A 17,546-nucleotide genomic window follows, 5' to 3' on the forward strand; every position below is an offset into this window, starting at 1 on the left:
CGGGTCTGCATCTCTCACATGGGTAGGCAGACCATTCCATGAAAATGGAGCTCTATAGGAGAAAGCCACGCCTCCAGCTGTTTGCTAAGGAATTCTAGGGACAATTAGGAGGCCTGCGTCTCGTGACCGTAGCGTAATACTGTCCCGATAACCTTGTCCTGCCAAAGCCATACAAATAAATATTCAGAGAATCTCTCCCATCCCTAAATTAAAGTCCCCACACAAAGTAGCTATCTGGATGCGCGTACAAAATACAATTAATGCACACAGTAGAAACAGAAACTGGTTAAGTTACAGAGTAGGCTACGAAGTGCATCTTTGAATGACACAAGGCATTTATTCAAAGACCAGGATCAAATTTGTTTTTTGATAATGATATATTCTGAATCGGGAGGATGTATTTTTGTCCATCCTCCCCTGATTCAGAATATATCATTTTCATGGCATGCTTTGTGTAAGAGCTATTGTAGAGAGAACAGAATATCCAATATACAGTTGAAGTCGGAAGTTTACACACACCTTAGCAAAATACATTTAAACTCCGTTTTTTCACAATTCCTGACATTTAATCCCAGTAAAAAAGAAACAAGCATCTTTCTGGTAAGAAGAGGGGCGGGGGGCTATGCCTTATGATTAACGAAACGTGGTGTGATCATAACACACAGGAACTTAAGTCCTTCCGTTCACCTGACTTAGAATTCCTCACAATCAAATGTCGACCGCATATTCTACCAAGAGAATTCCCTTCGATTATAATCACAGACGCGGATATTGCCCCCCCCCAAGCAAACACATCGATGGCCCTGAACTAACTTTATTTGACTCTATGTAAACTGGAAACAACATTCATTGTAGCTGGGGATTTTAACAAGGCTCATCTGAAAACAAGACTCCCTAAATTCTATCAGCATATCGATTGTGCTACCAGGGCTGGTAAAACCCTGGATCATTGTTATTCTAACTTCCCCGACACATAAGGCCCTCCCCCGCCCTCCTTTCAGAAAAGCTGACCACGATTACATTTTGCTGCTTTCAGCCTATAGACAGAAACTAAAACAGGAAGCTCCCGCTCTCAGGTCTGTTCAACGCTGGTTCGACCAATCTGAGTCCATGCTTCAAGATTGCTTCGATCACGAGGATTGGGATATGTTCCGCATTGCGTCAAACAACAACAATGAAGAATACGCTGCTTCGGTGAGCATTAGCAAGTGCATTGGCGACATCATACCCACTGCAACTATTAAAACATTCCCCAACCAGAAACCGTTGATTGATGGCAGCTTTCGCGCGAAACTGAAAGCGCGAACCACTGCTTTTAACCAGGGCAAGGTGACCGGAAACATGACCGAATACAGTGTAGCTATTCCCTCCACAAGACATACAAGCTAAGCGTCAGTATAGAGACAAAGTAGAGTCACAATTCAACGGCTCAGACACAAGAGGTATGTGGCAGGGTCTACAGTCAATCACGGATTACAAAAAGAAAACCAGCCCCGTCGTGGACCAGGATGTCTTGCTCCCAGACAGACAAAACAACTTCTTTGCTCGCTTTGAGGACAATACAGTGCCACTGACATGGCCCGCGACCAAAACCTACGTAAGTAAAACATTTAAACCTGTTAACCCTCGCAAGGCTGCAGGCCCAGACGTCCTCAGAGAATGCGCAGATCAGCTGGTTGGTGTGTTTACGGACATATCCAATCAATCCTTATCCCAGTCTGCTGTTCTAACATGCTTCAAGAGGTCCACCATTGTTCCTGTTCCCAAGAAAGCTAAGGTAACTAAGCTTCCGCCCCATAGCACTCACTTCCGTCAACATGAAGTGCTTTGAGAGACTAGTCAAGGACCATATCACCTCCACCCTACCTGACACCCTAGACCCACTCCAATTTGCTTACTGCCCCAATAGGTCCACAGATGACACAATCGCAACCACACTGCACACTGCCCTAACCCATCTAGACAAGACGAATACCTATGTGAGAATGCTGTTCATCGACTACAGCTCCACATTTAACACAATATAGTACCCTCCAGACCCTTGGTCTCGGCCCCGTCCTGTGCAACTGGGTACTGGACTTCCTGACAGGCCACGTCCAGGTAAGCGCCAGGGTAGTGGGTTCGATCCCCGGGACCACCCATACGTAGAATGTATGCACACATGACTGTAAGTCGCTTTGGATAAAAGCGTCTGCTAAATGGCATATATTATTATTATTATTATATTATAGGTAACAACATCTCCACCCCGCTGATCCTCAACACTGGTGCCCCACAGCAGCTCCGCTTCAACCTCAGGAGGCTGAATAAATTTGTCTTGTCACCAAAAGCACTCACAAACTTTTACAGATGCACAATCGAGAGCATCCTGTCGGGCTGCATCACCGCCTGGTACGGCAACTGCTCAGCCCACAACTGTAAGGCTCTCCAGAGGGTAGTGAGGTCTGCACAACGCATCACTGGGGGCAAACTAGGTAGCCCTCCAGGACACCTACACCACCCGATGTCACAGGAAGGCCATAAAGATCATCAAGGACAACAACCACCCGAGCCACTGCCTGTTCACCCCGCTTATCATCCAGAAGGCGAGGTCAGTACAGGTGCATCAACGCAGGGACCGAGAGACTGAAAAACCGCTTCTATCTCAAGGCCATCAGACTGTTAAACAGCCAACACTAACATTGAGTGGCTGCTGCCAACACACTGACTCAACTCCAGCCACTTTAATAATGGGAATTGATGGAAAATATATCACTAGCCACTTTAAACAATGCTACTTAATATAATGTTTACATACCCTACATTACTCATCTATGTATATACTGTACTCTATATCATCTACTGTATCTTTATGTAATACATGTATCACTAGCCACTTTAAACTATGCCACTTTGTTTACATACCCTACATTACTCATCTCATATGTATATACTGTACTCTATACCATCTACTGCATCTTGCCTATGCCGCTCTGTACCATCAATCATTCATATATATTTATGTACATATTCTTTATCCCTTTACACTTGTGTGTATAAGGTAGTAGTTTTGGAATTGTTAGGTTAGATTACTCGTTGGTTATTACTGCCTTGTCGGAACTAGAAGCAGAAGCATTTCGCTACACTCACATTAACATCTACTAACCATGTGTATGTGACAAATAAATTCGATTTGAAGTAAGGTGAGAGGAGCCAGAGCTGGATGATCCACAGTGGATATTAAAGCTGGAATTTTTAACTGACATCACCTGCCACCTGAACACGGTGAATCTCCAGCTCATAGGGAAAGCTACAACTCTGGGAAAAATGCTATGTGGTCACAGCATTTCAAACTAAAATCACCACACGGTTCATACCTGACAGTTTGTTCATTTCCCAAAACTAAGAGCAGTCACCACATCCAAACCAGACATACTGCAACATTTTAGCTATGATGCATTTGTGTGTGTGTTTGAGTCAAGATTCAAGGATATTTTAACTTCATTGAGAATCCCTATCCTGTGCCATCTCTGACCCCCTGACTGTGCTGGAATAGAGAGTGAGGTCGTGGAGCATTTCGCTACACTCGCATTAACATCTGCTAACCATGTGTACGTAACCAATAACGTATATAATACACTGCTCAAAAAAGTAAAGGGAACACTAAAATAACATCCTAGATCTGAATGAATGAAATATTCTTATTAAATACTTTTTTCTTTACATAGTTGAATGTGCTGACAACAAAATCACACACAAATTATCAATGGAAATCAAATGTATCAACCCATGGAGGTCTGGATTTGGAGTCACACTCAAAAGTGGAAAACCACACTACAGGCTGATCCAACTTTGATGTAATGTCCTTAAAACAAGTCAAAATGAGGCTCAGTAGTGTGTGTGGCCTCCACGTGCCTGTATGACCTCCCTACAATGCCTGGGCAAGCTCCTGATGAGGTGGCGGATGGTCTCCTGAGGGATCTCCTCCCAGACCTGGACTAAAGCATCCGCCAACTCCTGGACAGTCTGTGGTGCAACTTGGAGTTGGTGGATGGAGCGAGACATGATGTCCCAGATGTGCTCAATTGGATTCAGGTCTGGGGAACGGGTGGGCCAGTCCATAGCATCAATGCCTTCCTCTTGCAGGAACTGCTGACACACTCCAGCCACATGAGGTCTAGCATTGTCTTGCATTAGGAGGAACCCAGGGCCAACCGCAACAGCATATGGTCTCACAAGGGGTCTGAGGATCTCATCTCGGTACCTAATGGCAATCAGGATAACCTCTGGCGAGCACATGGAGGGCTGTGCGGCCCCCCAAAGAAATGCCACCTCACACCATGACTGACCCACCGCCAAACCGGTCATGCTGGAGGATGTTGCAGGCAGCAGAACGTTCTCCATGGCCTCTCCAGACTCTGTCACGTGCTCAGTGTGAACCTGCTTTCATCTGTGAAGAGCACAGGGTGCGCCAGTGGCAAATTTACCAATCTTGGTGTTCTTTGGCGAATGCCAAACGTCCTGCACGGTGTTGGGCTGTAAGCACAACTCCCACCTGTGGACGTCGGGCCCATACCACCCTCATGAAGTCTGTTTCTGACCTGTTTGAGCAGACACATGCACATTTGTGGCCTGCTGGAGGTCATTTTGCAGGGCTCTGGCAGTGCTCCACCTGCTCCTCGCACAAAGGTGGAGGTAGCGGTCCTGCTGCTGGGTTGTTACCCTCCTACGGCCTCCACCACGTCTCCTGATAGCGCCTCCACCACGTCTCCAGATAGCGCCTCCATGCTCTGGACACTACGCTGACAGACACAGCAAATCTTATTGCCACAGCTCGCATTAATGTTCCATCCTGGATGAGCTGCACTACCTGAGCCACTTGTGTGGGTTGTAGACTCCGTCTCATGCTACCACAGCATTCAAAAGTGACCAAAACATCAGCCAGGAAGCATAGGAACTGAGAAGTGGTTGCTTCCTAAGTGGACAGCTTGATTTCATACAAGTGTGATTGACTTGGAGTTACATTGTGTTGTTTAAGTGTTCCCTTTATTTTTTGAGCAGTGTATATAAAATTGACTATTAGACTTAGCTCAAAACAATCATTGAAAATGACAAATTACCCAATGATTCATGATACTTTTCTGGTAAAAACATGGGGGTGCAGCTGTTCTGTTTCCTCCATTGCTCAGATAAAAAAAGTCTCAAAGCAGATATGTGACGTTTGGGCAACCCAACCATCATTGACAGCAAGCCTAAGAAGCAGCGTATCTGTTTTGTGTGTGCTATTTCTATGATTCGCATGCACAACTTTAGTGTATTATTTCTGGTTTTGTACACCAGCTTCAAAACAGCTGAAAATACAATATTTGGGGTTATTGGAAAGATATCTCCCAGCAGTTTGGATGGTATGATTCTCTACATTGTTCATTTTGTCAAACTTAAATAAGGCAAACTATAATTTTAACAACCAGGAAATGGCAGAGCAATTTATGCATATTGCACCCTTAAACAATACTACATATAGAGATAAGTAAGCAAAGAACCGTGATTCAAATGACTGCCATTGGCAGCAAAGAACCGTGATTCAAATGACTGCCATTGGCCAGTCCAGTGTTGTGATTGGCTATAAAGAGCCTTCCGTTTGCGTGCCTTCAAAACAGATGCACTACAGAGCTGTCTGTTTAGCTTGCTAGCAGACTTGAATAGTAAGCACCTGAACAACTAGGTACACACAGGAAGGAATTAAAAATAAATACATAGATATACCAGTGGTGGGCCGTCAGGGCCAGCAAGGCCTTCTCTGCTGGCCTAAACATCATCTGAATATATATATTTTTTAAAATATATTTTCCCACAAATATGTATTAAATTATTCCCCAGAGTAAGAGTTACACTCTTCATTTCATAGCGTTCCTCTTGGTTGCACTGCTTCCAGCCCCAGGTTGAGATTTGGAGGGCTGGTCTTTATGTTAGATCTTTTATCCAATCATATTCAGCCATCATGTGTTGCCAGGGTTCTAAAATCTGCCCTCAGGCCTTCAGAATCAACAGTGTGGGCGCTTGTAGCTTAAAGTGAATGGAAATGAACATTTGGTGTCAACCAATCAGCTTTAGAGTTGGCTATTGTACGCCTGCTGGCTGGCTCCAGTGTTACACAGGAGCCAGCTAGCAGGCGTAGTGCGTGCACGTCTTTTAATTGGATTACCAATATTGAGAGGCGGGTCCTATATGGGCAGGTCTCAGAACTAGGAAACTGAAATTGATCAACGAATTAATTCGCATACTACTAAGCTGTTTTTTCAACCCACAATGGCGGAAGGAGAAGATATCGATTTGGTCGAGGATATAATTATAACGCCATTCTCAAGACAAACTTTTCAAGAAAAGTTAAGACATTGTCAGGAGAGGTAGACGCCGACGCTACAAAGCCTGTCACAAGCGGGAAAGGGATTCGTTCGCCACTTTCAACTATGGGCGCTATCGATGACTCACAGGCTCCGAGAAGCACTGCAAACTGTACTGCTGGGAATGCCTATTATTTGCAAGTGATCGATTTGGTGTTTGTTGCCACACTGGCTTTGCAAACCTGAGTTGTCTAACCAAGGCAGCAACGAGACACCAAAGTACGGCTGGGTACTTACAAGCAATGGTGCTTTTTAAAACTTTTGGGGACACCCGAGCGGATCTACAGCTCAACCAACAAGCTGCACAATGAGAAGGTATTGTACTCTTCCCCTGCAATTCTCTGAATAAAAGGTGACGCAACTGCAGAATACCAATCTCAATTTGGCATTGGAAGTTTTATTGAAGTCATTAATACAGGAGTCAAATCACATCGGGAGTCTCATCAGATCAGATGTTATCAGCAAGCCAGATCAATCTGTTGAAAGAGCACAAGCAGAACAAAGATATAAGTGCAAACAGATACAATTAATCTCTGCTCAACTCCTTGCATCCTTCTCAAAACCCATTGGAGGTCGGATCGTCTCCTCCACAATGGTGCATCGACAGCTCTGGGAGTGGTTACATTTCTCCAGCCCCATCCCTCAGCTTTTCGCAAAAATGGCAGCGGGGAGTTCGCTTTGTTATTGTTTCAACTGCTAATTGACACTTTAAGAAACACAAATGAGCATACATGTATGTTTAAGCATTCACAACAGTTGGGAGTGCGGTGCCATACCTTTAGTGCCCAGGTGCAGCAGAGCTGACACACTAAAGATGGAGTTGTGGCAGATGTCTTGATCACTCTCTGGCTGTTCTCCAGATAACAGTAGGGCTGGAAGCTGTCCCAAGCATTGTTTGTAGCAACATCACCTCCCTCAGAACCAGTGAAGATCTCCAGGTTCTTACAATGGGGCATCAGCATAATCTATGAAGAGAACAGAACAATACAGGAGATATTATAGATTTAGTAGGAGTGGAAGTCCAAACTTAAAAAGTCATTGTACAATCATGGGTAAAAGGTAACCTAAAGTAGGAAACTGGAGTTTGAGGAATGTGGAAGGAAACATACAGTGCATTCGGGAAGTAATTCAGACCTCTTGACCTTTTCCCAAATTGTTACGTTACAGCCTTATTCTAAAATGTATTAAATGTTTTTTCCCCCCTCATCAATCCACACACAATACCTCATACTGACAAAGTGAAAACAGGTTAAGAAATTTTAGCAAATGTTCTATAAATAAACAGAAATACCTTATTTTACATAAGTGTTCAAACCCTTTGCTAAGAGACTCGAAATTGAGTTCAGATTCATCCGATTTCCATTGATCATCATTGAGATGTTTCTACAACTTGGAGTCCACCTGTGGTAAATTAAATTGATTGGACATGTTTTGGAAAGACACACACCTGTCTATATAAGGTCCCACAGTTGACAGTGCATGTCATAGCAAAGACCAAGCGATGAGGTCAAAGAAATTGTCCATAGAGCTTCGAGACAGGATTGTGTCGAGGCACAGAAGGGTACCAAAATATTTCTGGAGCATTGAAGGTCTCAAGAACACAGTGGCTTCAAAAATTCTTAAATGGAAGAGGTTTAGAACTTCCAAGACTCTTCCTACGGCCAAACTGAGCAAACTGACCAAGAACCCGATGGTCACTTTGACAGAGCTCGAGTTCCTCTGGAGATGGGAGAACCTTCCAGAAGGACAACAATCTCTGCAAAACTCCACATACACAGTAAACTTAGTGTCTGTATACTTCTGACCCACTGGAATTGTTATACAGTGAATTATAAGTAAATAATCTGTAAACAATTGTTGGAAAAATGACTTGTGTCATGCACAGAGTAGATGTCCTAAACAACTAGCCAAAAATATAGTTTGTTAACAAGAAATGTGTGGAGTGGTTGAAAAAATAGTTTGACTCCAACCTAAGTGTATTAAACTTCCGACTTCAACTGAATGTATGTATGTGTGTGTAATATATATATATATTCACACACACAGTGGGCAGAACAAGTATTTGATACACTGCCGATTTTGCAGGTTTTCCTACTTAAAGCATGTAGAGGTCTGTCATTTTTATCATAGGTACACTTCAACTGTGAGAGACGGAATCTAAAACAAAAATCCAGAAAATCACGTATAAGTTTTAAGTAATTAATTTGCATTTTATTGCATGACATAAGTATTTGATCACCTACCAACCAGTAAGAATTCCAGCTCTCACAGATATGTTAGTTTTTCTTTAAGAAGCCCTCCTATTCTCCACTCATTACCAGTATTAACTGCACCTGTTTGAACTCATTACCTGTATAAAAAACACCTGTCCACACACTCAAACAGACTCCAACCTCTCCACAATAGCCAAGACCAGAGAGCTGTGTAAGGACATCAGGGATACAATTGTAGACCTGCACAAGGCTGGGATGGGCTACAGGACAATAGGCAAGCAGCTTGGTGAGAAGGCAACAATTGTTGGCGGAATTATTAGAAAATGGAAGAAGTTCAAGATGACGGTTAATCACCCTCGGTCTGGGGCTCCATGCAAGATTTCACCTCGTGGGGCATCAATGATCATGAGGAAGGTGAGGGCCCAGAACTACACGACAGGACCTGGTCAATGATCTGAAGAGAGCTGGGACCACGGTCTCAAAGAAAACCATTAGAAACACACTACGCCGTCATGGATTAAAATGCTGCAGCGCACGCAAGGTCCCCCTGCTCAAGCCAGTGCATGTCCAGGCCCGTCTGAGGTTTGCCAATGACCATCTTGATGATCCAGAGGAGGAATGGGAGAAGGTCATGTGGTCTGATGAGACAAAAATAGAGCTTTTTGGTCTAAACTCCACTCGCCGTGTTTGGAGGAAGAAGAAGGATGAGTACAACCCCAAGAACACTATCCCAACCGTGAAGCATGGAGGTGGAAACATGATTCTTTGGGGATGCTTTTCTGCAAAGGGGACAGAACAACTGCACCGTATTGAGGGGAGAATGGATGCGGCCATGTATCGCGAGATCTTGGCCAACAACCTCCTTCCCTCAGTAAGAGCATTGACGATAGGTCGTGGCTGGGTCTTCCAGCATGACAACGACCCGAAACACACAGCCAGGGCAACTAAGGAGTGGCTCAGTAAGAAGCATCTCAAGGTCCTGGAGTGACCTAGCCAGTCTCCAGACCTGAACCCAATAGAAAATATTTGGAGGGAGCTGAAAGTCTGTATTGCCCAGCGACAGCCCCGAAACCTGAAGGATCTGGAGAAGGTCTGTATGGAGGAGTGGGCCAAAGTCCCTGCTGCAGTGTGTGCAAACCTGGTCAAGAACTACAGGAAACATATGATCTCTGTAATTACAAACAAAGGTTTCTGTACCAAATATTCAGTCCTGCTTTTCTGATGTATTAAATACTTATGTCATGCAATAAAATGCAAATTAATTACTTCAAATCATACAATGTGATTTTCTGGTTTTTTGTTTTAGATTCCATCTCTCACAGTTGAAGTTTTCCTATGATAAAAATTACAGACCTCTACATTGTAAGTAGGAAAATCTGCAAAATCGGCAGTGTATCAAATACTTGTTCTCCCCACTGTATATATATATTCATTCAGAGCCATATCCCTGTAATGCTTAGAGAAGATCTAATGTCAAGTGTTATTGAAGTGTTGTGGTTGCAGGTTCTTGGGGACCTGAATATTGACTGGTTTTCATCAAGCTGTCCGCTCAAGAGGAAGCTTCCTACTGTAACCAGTGCCTGTAATCTGGTTCAGGTTATTAATCAATCTACCAGGGTGTTTTACAAACACTACAGGAACAAGATCAACCACATTATCAATCACATTTTTACTCATGCTGTAGAACTTTGTTCTGAAGCTATATCCATACACATTGGATGCAGTAATCACAATATAGTGGCTTTATCCAGCTTTATCCAGGAAAGGACCAACAACTGGGTGTAAAAAAGTATATAAGAGATCATTCAAAAGATTTTGCTGTGACTTATGTGGAATATTTGTTGGTCTGATGTGATTAATGAGCATCCAGACACTGCACTTGATGAATTTGCTACATCAAATTATTGATAAATATGCACCTGTTAAGAAACTGACTGTTAGAACTGTTAAGGCTCCATGGATTGATGAGGAATTTAAAAAATTGTATGGGTGAAAGAGATGGGGCAAAAGGAGTGGCTAGTAAGTCTGGCTGTACATCTGACTGGCTTACTTACTGCAAATTGAGAAATTATGTGATTTTATTATTTTTGTTGAGTTTACTTTTATGAAACCAAGATCAATGATATAAGGAATGATGGAAAAAAAACTTGAGTACTTTAACTTCTTTGGGTGACTGGTTTTTGTTTGGAATTTCAGATGACTTACGTGCCCAAAGTAAACTGCCTGTTACTCAGGCCCAGAAGCTAGGATATGCATATAATTGGTAGCATTGGATAGAAAACCCTCTGATGATTCTAAAACTGTTAAAAGCATGTCTGAGTATAACATAACTAATATGACAGGCGAAAACCCGAGGAGAATCCACCCGAAATGTTTTTTTTTTTAGTGAGGTCACAGGCCATTTCAATGCCAGCCTATGGGAAATACAAAATAATTCCTCCCAGATTGCAGTTCCTATGGCTTCCACTAGATGTCAAGTCTTTAGAAAGGGTTTCAGGCATACTTGTAGTTTTCCCAAGGTGTCCCGCATTAGAAAAACAGTCTTGTTGCGCTCGTGAAAGGGAGCGCGCTTTTAGTTATTTATCTTCCCTATTGAACATACCATTCTCCGTCGTAAATATTATAGTTTATTTAGATATTAGATTAATTAGAAACATCATTTAACTTGTTTGGACAAACTTTACCGATAACCTTTTGGATTTGTTTGTATGCATGTTGAATGAGTGGATTACTAAATCAAGCGCGCCAACTAAACATACATTTTTGGGATATAAAGAAGGACTTTATTGAACACAACGGCCATTCATTGTGTAGCTGGGACCCTTGGAATTGCAAACAGAGGAAGATCTTCAAAAGTGATTTATTTTAATCTCTATTTGGCATTTTTTGACACCTGTGCTGGTTTGAAAAAGTATTTTGGCATGGGGCGCGGTCCTCAGACAATCGAATGCTTTTGCCGTAAGGCCTTTTTGAAATCTGAACGCTGTTGGATTAACAAGTTAAGCTTTTAAATGATGTATGACACTTGTATTTTCATGAATGTTTAATATTACGTTTTCTGTATTTCGCACTCTGCAATTTCACCGGATGTTGTCGTGGTGGAATCCTAGCGGGACCCTGATCTAAAAGAGGTTAAATGAAATTATGGGCAGAGAGACAAATTCAACTCCATCTTTCATCAAATCTAATGTCTTATCACAAAACCATTTGATGTCGCCAATTATTTTAACGATAATTCCATTGGCAAAGTTGGCAAACTTAGGCAGGAAATGCCCATGACCAACAGTGAGCAATTATATTCAAGCATAAAAATAAAAGAATTATGAAACAAAAACAGTTCAAGTTTGAATTTTGTAAAGTTAGTGTGGGAGAGGTGGAAAAATGATTGTTAACGATCAATAATGACAAACCTCCCTGGCATTGACAACTTAGATGGAAAGCTATGAGGATGGTAGCTGACTCTATAGCCACTCCTGTCATATTTTTTATCTGAGCACAGAGGAAAGTCTGTGTCCTGAGGCATGGAGGGAAGCCAAAGTATTCCCGCTACCCAAGTGGTAAAGCGGCCTTTACTGGGTCTAACAGTAGACTTATAAAGCTTGCTGCCAGCTCTTAGCAAACTTTTGGAAATATGGTGTTTGACCAAATACAATGCTATTTCTCTGTAAACAAATTAACAACACATTTTCAGCATGCTTATAGAGAAGGGCACTCAACATTTACTGCACTGACACAAATGACTTGGTTGAAAGAAATTGATAATAAGAAGATCGTGGGAGCTGTACTGTTATTGACCATAACCTGTTGTTGAAAACACTTAATTGCTATGGCTTTTCAACCTCAGCTCTGAATCCACGATATGGCAATCTAATAGAACTCAAAGTATTTTCTTTAATGGACACGTCTCTAATGTAAAACATGCAAAGTGTGGTGTACTGCAGGGCAGCTCTCTAGGCCCTCTACTCGTTTCTATTTTTACCAATGACCTGCCACCGGCGTTAAACAAAGAATGTGTCTCAATGTATGCTGATGATTCAACCATATACGCATCAGCAACAACATCTAATGAAGTCACTGAAACCCTTAAATAGTTGCAGTTTGTTGTGGAATGAGTGGCCAGTAATAAACTGGTCCTGAACATCTCTAAAACTAAGAGCATTGTATTTGGTACAAATCATTGCTTTAGTGCTTGGATCTTGATTATTGTCCAGTCGTATGGTCCAGTGCTACAAAGAAAGACCTAATAAAGCTGCAGCTGGCCCAGAACAGAGCAGCACGTTTTGCCCCTAATTGTAATCAGAGGGCTGATATAAATACTATGCATGCCAGTCTCTCTTGGCTAAGAGTTGAGGAGAGACTGACTGCATCACTTATTTTTACAAGAAACATTCATGTGTTGAAAATTCCAAATTGTTTGCATAGTCAACTTACACACAGCTCTGACACACACTTATCCCACCAGCCATGCCACCAGGGATCTTTTTTTAGTCCCCAAATCCAGAATAAATTCAAGAAAACACAAAATATTATATAGAGCCCTTATTGCATGGAACTTCCATCTCATATTGCTCAAATAAACAGCAAACCTGGTTTCAAATAACAGAAAGCAACACCTCACAACGCCTCTCCCCTACTTGACCTAGATAGTCTACATAAACACATACACAACTATGTGTGCCTTTTAAAAATGGTATGTAGTTCTGTCCTTGTCCAATGATGTTCTGTATTGTTTCATGTTTTGTGTGAACCCAAGGAAGAGTAGCTGCTGCTTTTACAACAGCTAATGGGGTTCCTAATAAAATACCAATACCTGGGAGTAGTTCCCAGAGTGCTGTGTATAGAGGAAAGCCAATGTAACCTACTTGGAACAGAATGGATTCCTGTATCTCCTGTCTGTCAGCTGAGCAGAGACAAACTTCAACACCACATATTAGTGACAATGGACCTGCATGGAAAGAGGGATGGAGAGAGAAATGATTTGAGGTCATTCTCATTTACTGCACAAAAACTGACAAGGGTAAAAGTAATTAAATCTCGAATTATGCGGCTAGCGGTTATAAATATTCCCTATTTGTTTCGGAGCCTGACCCTTTTGGCTCCCCCAGAGAGGGTCTTCCCTGTATGTTCTCATTACCCCCCCCCCCCACCCCCAATGAGGTATAATAAAAACTCAAGACTGTGTACAAGACGTCCGACTGTTGTTTTCAAGGTAATCTACTCACGCCGATTCCAGGTTGCATCGAGTTTATACTGGATGCGCATGGCACTAGCACTCAGCGCAAGCAGCAACGAAAACATGACAGACATTGGATGAATATAAAATAACTTAGTCTATGTGATAAATAATATATATATATACACACACACTTTCGGCCTCTGTAATAATTAACTGAATAATTCAGTGGGTGTTTTGTGGAAAAAGGTGATGAAGGAAATTTCAAATCTGGCCGCCAATGGAAATTATTCTTTCTGGGCCAGGCATCAGCTAAACTGAACTGCAGTACCAAAAAAAAAACTGTATACCTTTATTTATTCAAGTTAATCTCATTGAGATAAAATCTCATGAGACCTGGTCCGACCTTGACACCAGCAGGGGGAAACAATGTTTGAGACAAATATCAGACATACTGTAACAACTTAGAAACACCATGAAATGGTGAATTCTTTTATTTTTATTACATACATTTCAATTAAAGAAACATATGTCATAGATTTCTTTTTTAAAATCTATGTACCACCGCATCAAGTTGTAATGATAATCACATTTCTCAGTAACATGTGAGTCAACCAAACTTATAAACTCCTCAAAGGAAACAAGATCCTGGGGCCCCTTGCTCCCCCCCTCTCCTGCCACTCAGTCATGCTGGTCTTCCAAGTCCTCCTCCTCTATTAAACCCTTCCTCAACATATCTACATTGCTCTTAGTTAAACCAGAGACTATAGAAAACAATACTACCTTTGGTTAAACCACAGGGTTAAATGTTAGCTGACTAACATTAGCTAGTTCGCTTTCTAGCTAACTGACATTAACCTAGCATGGCTTATCAATAGCCTGCTTTAATAACAAAAGACAAAATAACTACATTCAAATTTGAAATCATAGTTGATTAGCTAGCTGGTCGGTTTCTCTAGTGAAAAACGAATCAAACTTACATCATCAGCCAACGTTCACCATCCCCTTCCATCTTCTGTGGTCAAAAAAGCGGTAAGAGATCACTCAAGCCATGACTGGCCCAAAAACCTGACCACTTGTGTTTCAGTAGACTGCTACAGGTTATATTCACTGGCTAGAACTTTCCTGGTATAAAAAGATAGTAAGCAGTTGAGAGCTAAATGGATTTTGGAGAGCAAACAGGAAAATTGGTGAGAGGAGATCTGTGGTGATGTCTTGAAGTATTTCTTCAAGGGAACAAAAGCCTCTGGGCCTCCAAATAATTTACTGCATATGGCAATGTGGTTCTGCGCACTTAAAGTCACACTTGCAAGCGCTCAAGTTAAATTTGTGCACACCACGCTGGCCTGCACTCGTGTGAACCCGTCCTCTGCTCAACGACATTTTTTCTCTTTTGACTCGTTTTTACTCGCGCAATTAAGTTTCATCTTGTCCGCGCCCGTTTGACTTTAGAATTGGCTATGACTCCATACATTTACTCAAGTTTTTCCTTTTTTTGGCAGCTACCTGTATATCTATTGTTTTTGTCAAAATTGGTCAGGCTCCGTAAATTTGGTTTGGAGTCAGGGCTGAGACCGGACCACTCATGAACATCCCCATAACATGATGCTGCCACCACAATACATCAAAAATACAAAAGGGTGTCACTTTTGTATTGGATTTTACCTTGCATGAGACTGTGATACCTCTGGCTCACAGATTAATGCCATACATTTGTTTGTAAAACTTCCACAAAGAATGTTTAATAAAATTATAGTTTTTACTTAACTGTTTGTCCGTGCGGTTGGTCCTTTTGGCGGTTTGAATGAGACAATATATCCACAGGAAAGTATCAGTAAATAACCGTATCAAAGCACTGGTAGCAAGTAAGTAAGTAAGTCAGCAAGTATGCATGTACTTTCATCTTGTGCACACTTTGAAAAGTTGATCTATAATCTTCTGTGGATCACAGGAGTTGGTGGCACATTATATACCTTGCATTTGAGGGTTAGTTTAAGAGTTGGGGAAAACATGTCAGAGGCTGTTGAAGATTTTGCGCAAGGGCCCACCCTAGACTATGAGTCCAGCAGCGCAGTTGATACTGTGCTGTGGATTGTCATCGTCTCATGCCAGACAGCGTCACTCCTCCATAGCTCTCGTTTCTCAATCAGTTGAGGCGGAATCGACGCGCTGATGTAAGACCATGGTGGATTGCATTTTGTTTTTTACATTACTATTGTGACGCATAATTTGCCATGGTAATATGGAATGTCCAGTCAAATTAACATTTGGGGCCTTCCAACACTTACATCAAATTCTTTATAACAGCATCATATCCCGTAGTAACAGTGCCATTCCAAACACAAAAAATTAACTAATAATCATATAATAATAACAAGAGTAATCTTAGATAGTTAAAAGCCCTTTGCCCACTGAGCTTTGCAGCCCAAATGACACTCATCTAACCACTAGCAAGGGCCCCAACGTCTCCTCCTGACAACTCTCCTCTTTCAGCTCACGATCCAAATGGCTCTATGTCTCCGTGGGACTGGGCGAGAAGTGAATCATGTTCATCTGGGAGTGATGATTGTTATACTCGAGTACCTATACCAGCACTTTAATAGGCTTGCCTTGTCAACAAAAATAAAATACAGCGGGATATAAAGTAGCCTAATGGATGCAAGAGGATGACGCACTTCTTTTGAGCATAAAATGAACAATCGGCCCAAAATTGTAGGAGTAGACCCTCACGTAGCTTAGAATGCTGAATGTTTTTAAACTTTGCCTATCCAAGACAGTGTAAATTTGGTCCAATTGCACTTCCTAAGGCTTCCACGAGATGTCAACAGTCTTTAGAATCTTGTTTCAGGTTTCTACTGTGAAGGAGAAGAGAATAAGAGCTGATTGAGTAAGAGGTCTGCCAGAAGCCCATGAGCTGATCACATGCACTCCCGTGAGAGGTAGCTGCGTTCCATTGCATTTCTAAAGACAGGAATTCACCGGTTGAAACATTGAAGATATGTTAAAAACATCCTAAAGATTGATTCTATACAACGTTTGACATGTTTCTACGAACTGTAATGAAATTTTTGGACTTTGTCTGTCCTGCACATCGTGAATTTGGTTTGTGAACTAAAGGCGCGAACAAAAAGGAGGTATTTGGACAGTCATTTATCGAACAAAACAAACATTTATTCTGGAACTGGAATTCCTGGGAGTGCATTCTGATGAAGATCAAAGGTAAGTGAATATTTATAATGCTATTTCTGACTTCTGTTGACTCCACAACATGGCGGATATCTGTAAGGCTTGTTCTGGTCTCTGAGCTCTGTACTCAGATTATAGCATGGTGTGCTTTTTTGGTAAATCTTTTTTGAAATCTGACACAGCGGTTGCATTAAGGAGAAGTTATCTAAAGTTCAATGCATAACACTTATCTCTTATCAATGTTTATTATGAGTATTTCTGTAAATTGATGTGGCTCCGCAAAAACACCGGATGTTTGGAAGCAAAACATTACTGAATGTAACGCGACAATGTAAACTGACGATTTTTGGATATAAATATGAACTTTATCGAAAAAAAACATATTGTGTAACATGAAGTCCTATGAATGTCATCGGATGAAGATCAAAGGTTAGTGATTCATTTTCTCTATTTCTACTTTTTGTGACTATTTGGCTGGGAAAATGGCTGTGTTTTTCTGTGGCTAGGTACTGACATAACAATCGTTTGGTGTGCTTTCGTCGTAAAGCCTTTTTGAAATCGGACACTGGTGGGAATAACAAGTTTCTTTAA

General features: G+C 41.7%; 1 long non-coding RNA gene across 1 annotated transcript; it reads right to left on the bottom strand.

Annotated features, from left to right (window-relative positions):
* Positions 1-6,760: 6,760 nt before the first annotated feature.
* Positions 6,761-13,722, bottom strand: LOC124007911. The gene is made up of 3 exons (XR_006834035.1): positions 13,459-13,722; positions 7,160-7,348; positions 6,761-6,859 (listed from the first exon to the last, which is right to left on the bottom strand). It is a non-coding gene; the product is annotated as an uncharacterized LOC124007911 (long non-coding RNA).
* Positions 13,723-17,546: the final 3,824 nt, after the last annotated feature.

The sequence above is a fragment of the Oncorhynchus gorbuscha genome, linkage group LG21, assembly GCF_021184085.1.
Source record: "Oncorhynchus gorbuscha isolate QuinsamMale2020 ecotype Even-year linkage group LG21, OgorEven_v1.0, whole genome shotgun sequence".
Taxonomy (NCBI): Eukaryota; Metazoa; Chordata; class Actinopteri; order Salmoniformes; family Salmonidae; genus Oncorhynchus; species Oncorhynchus gorbuscha.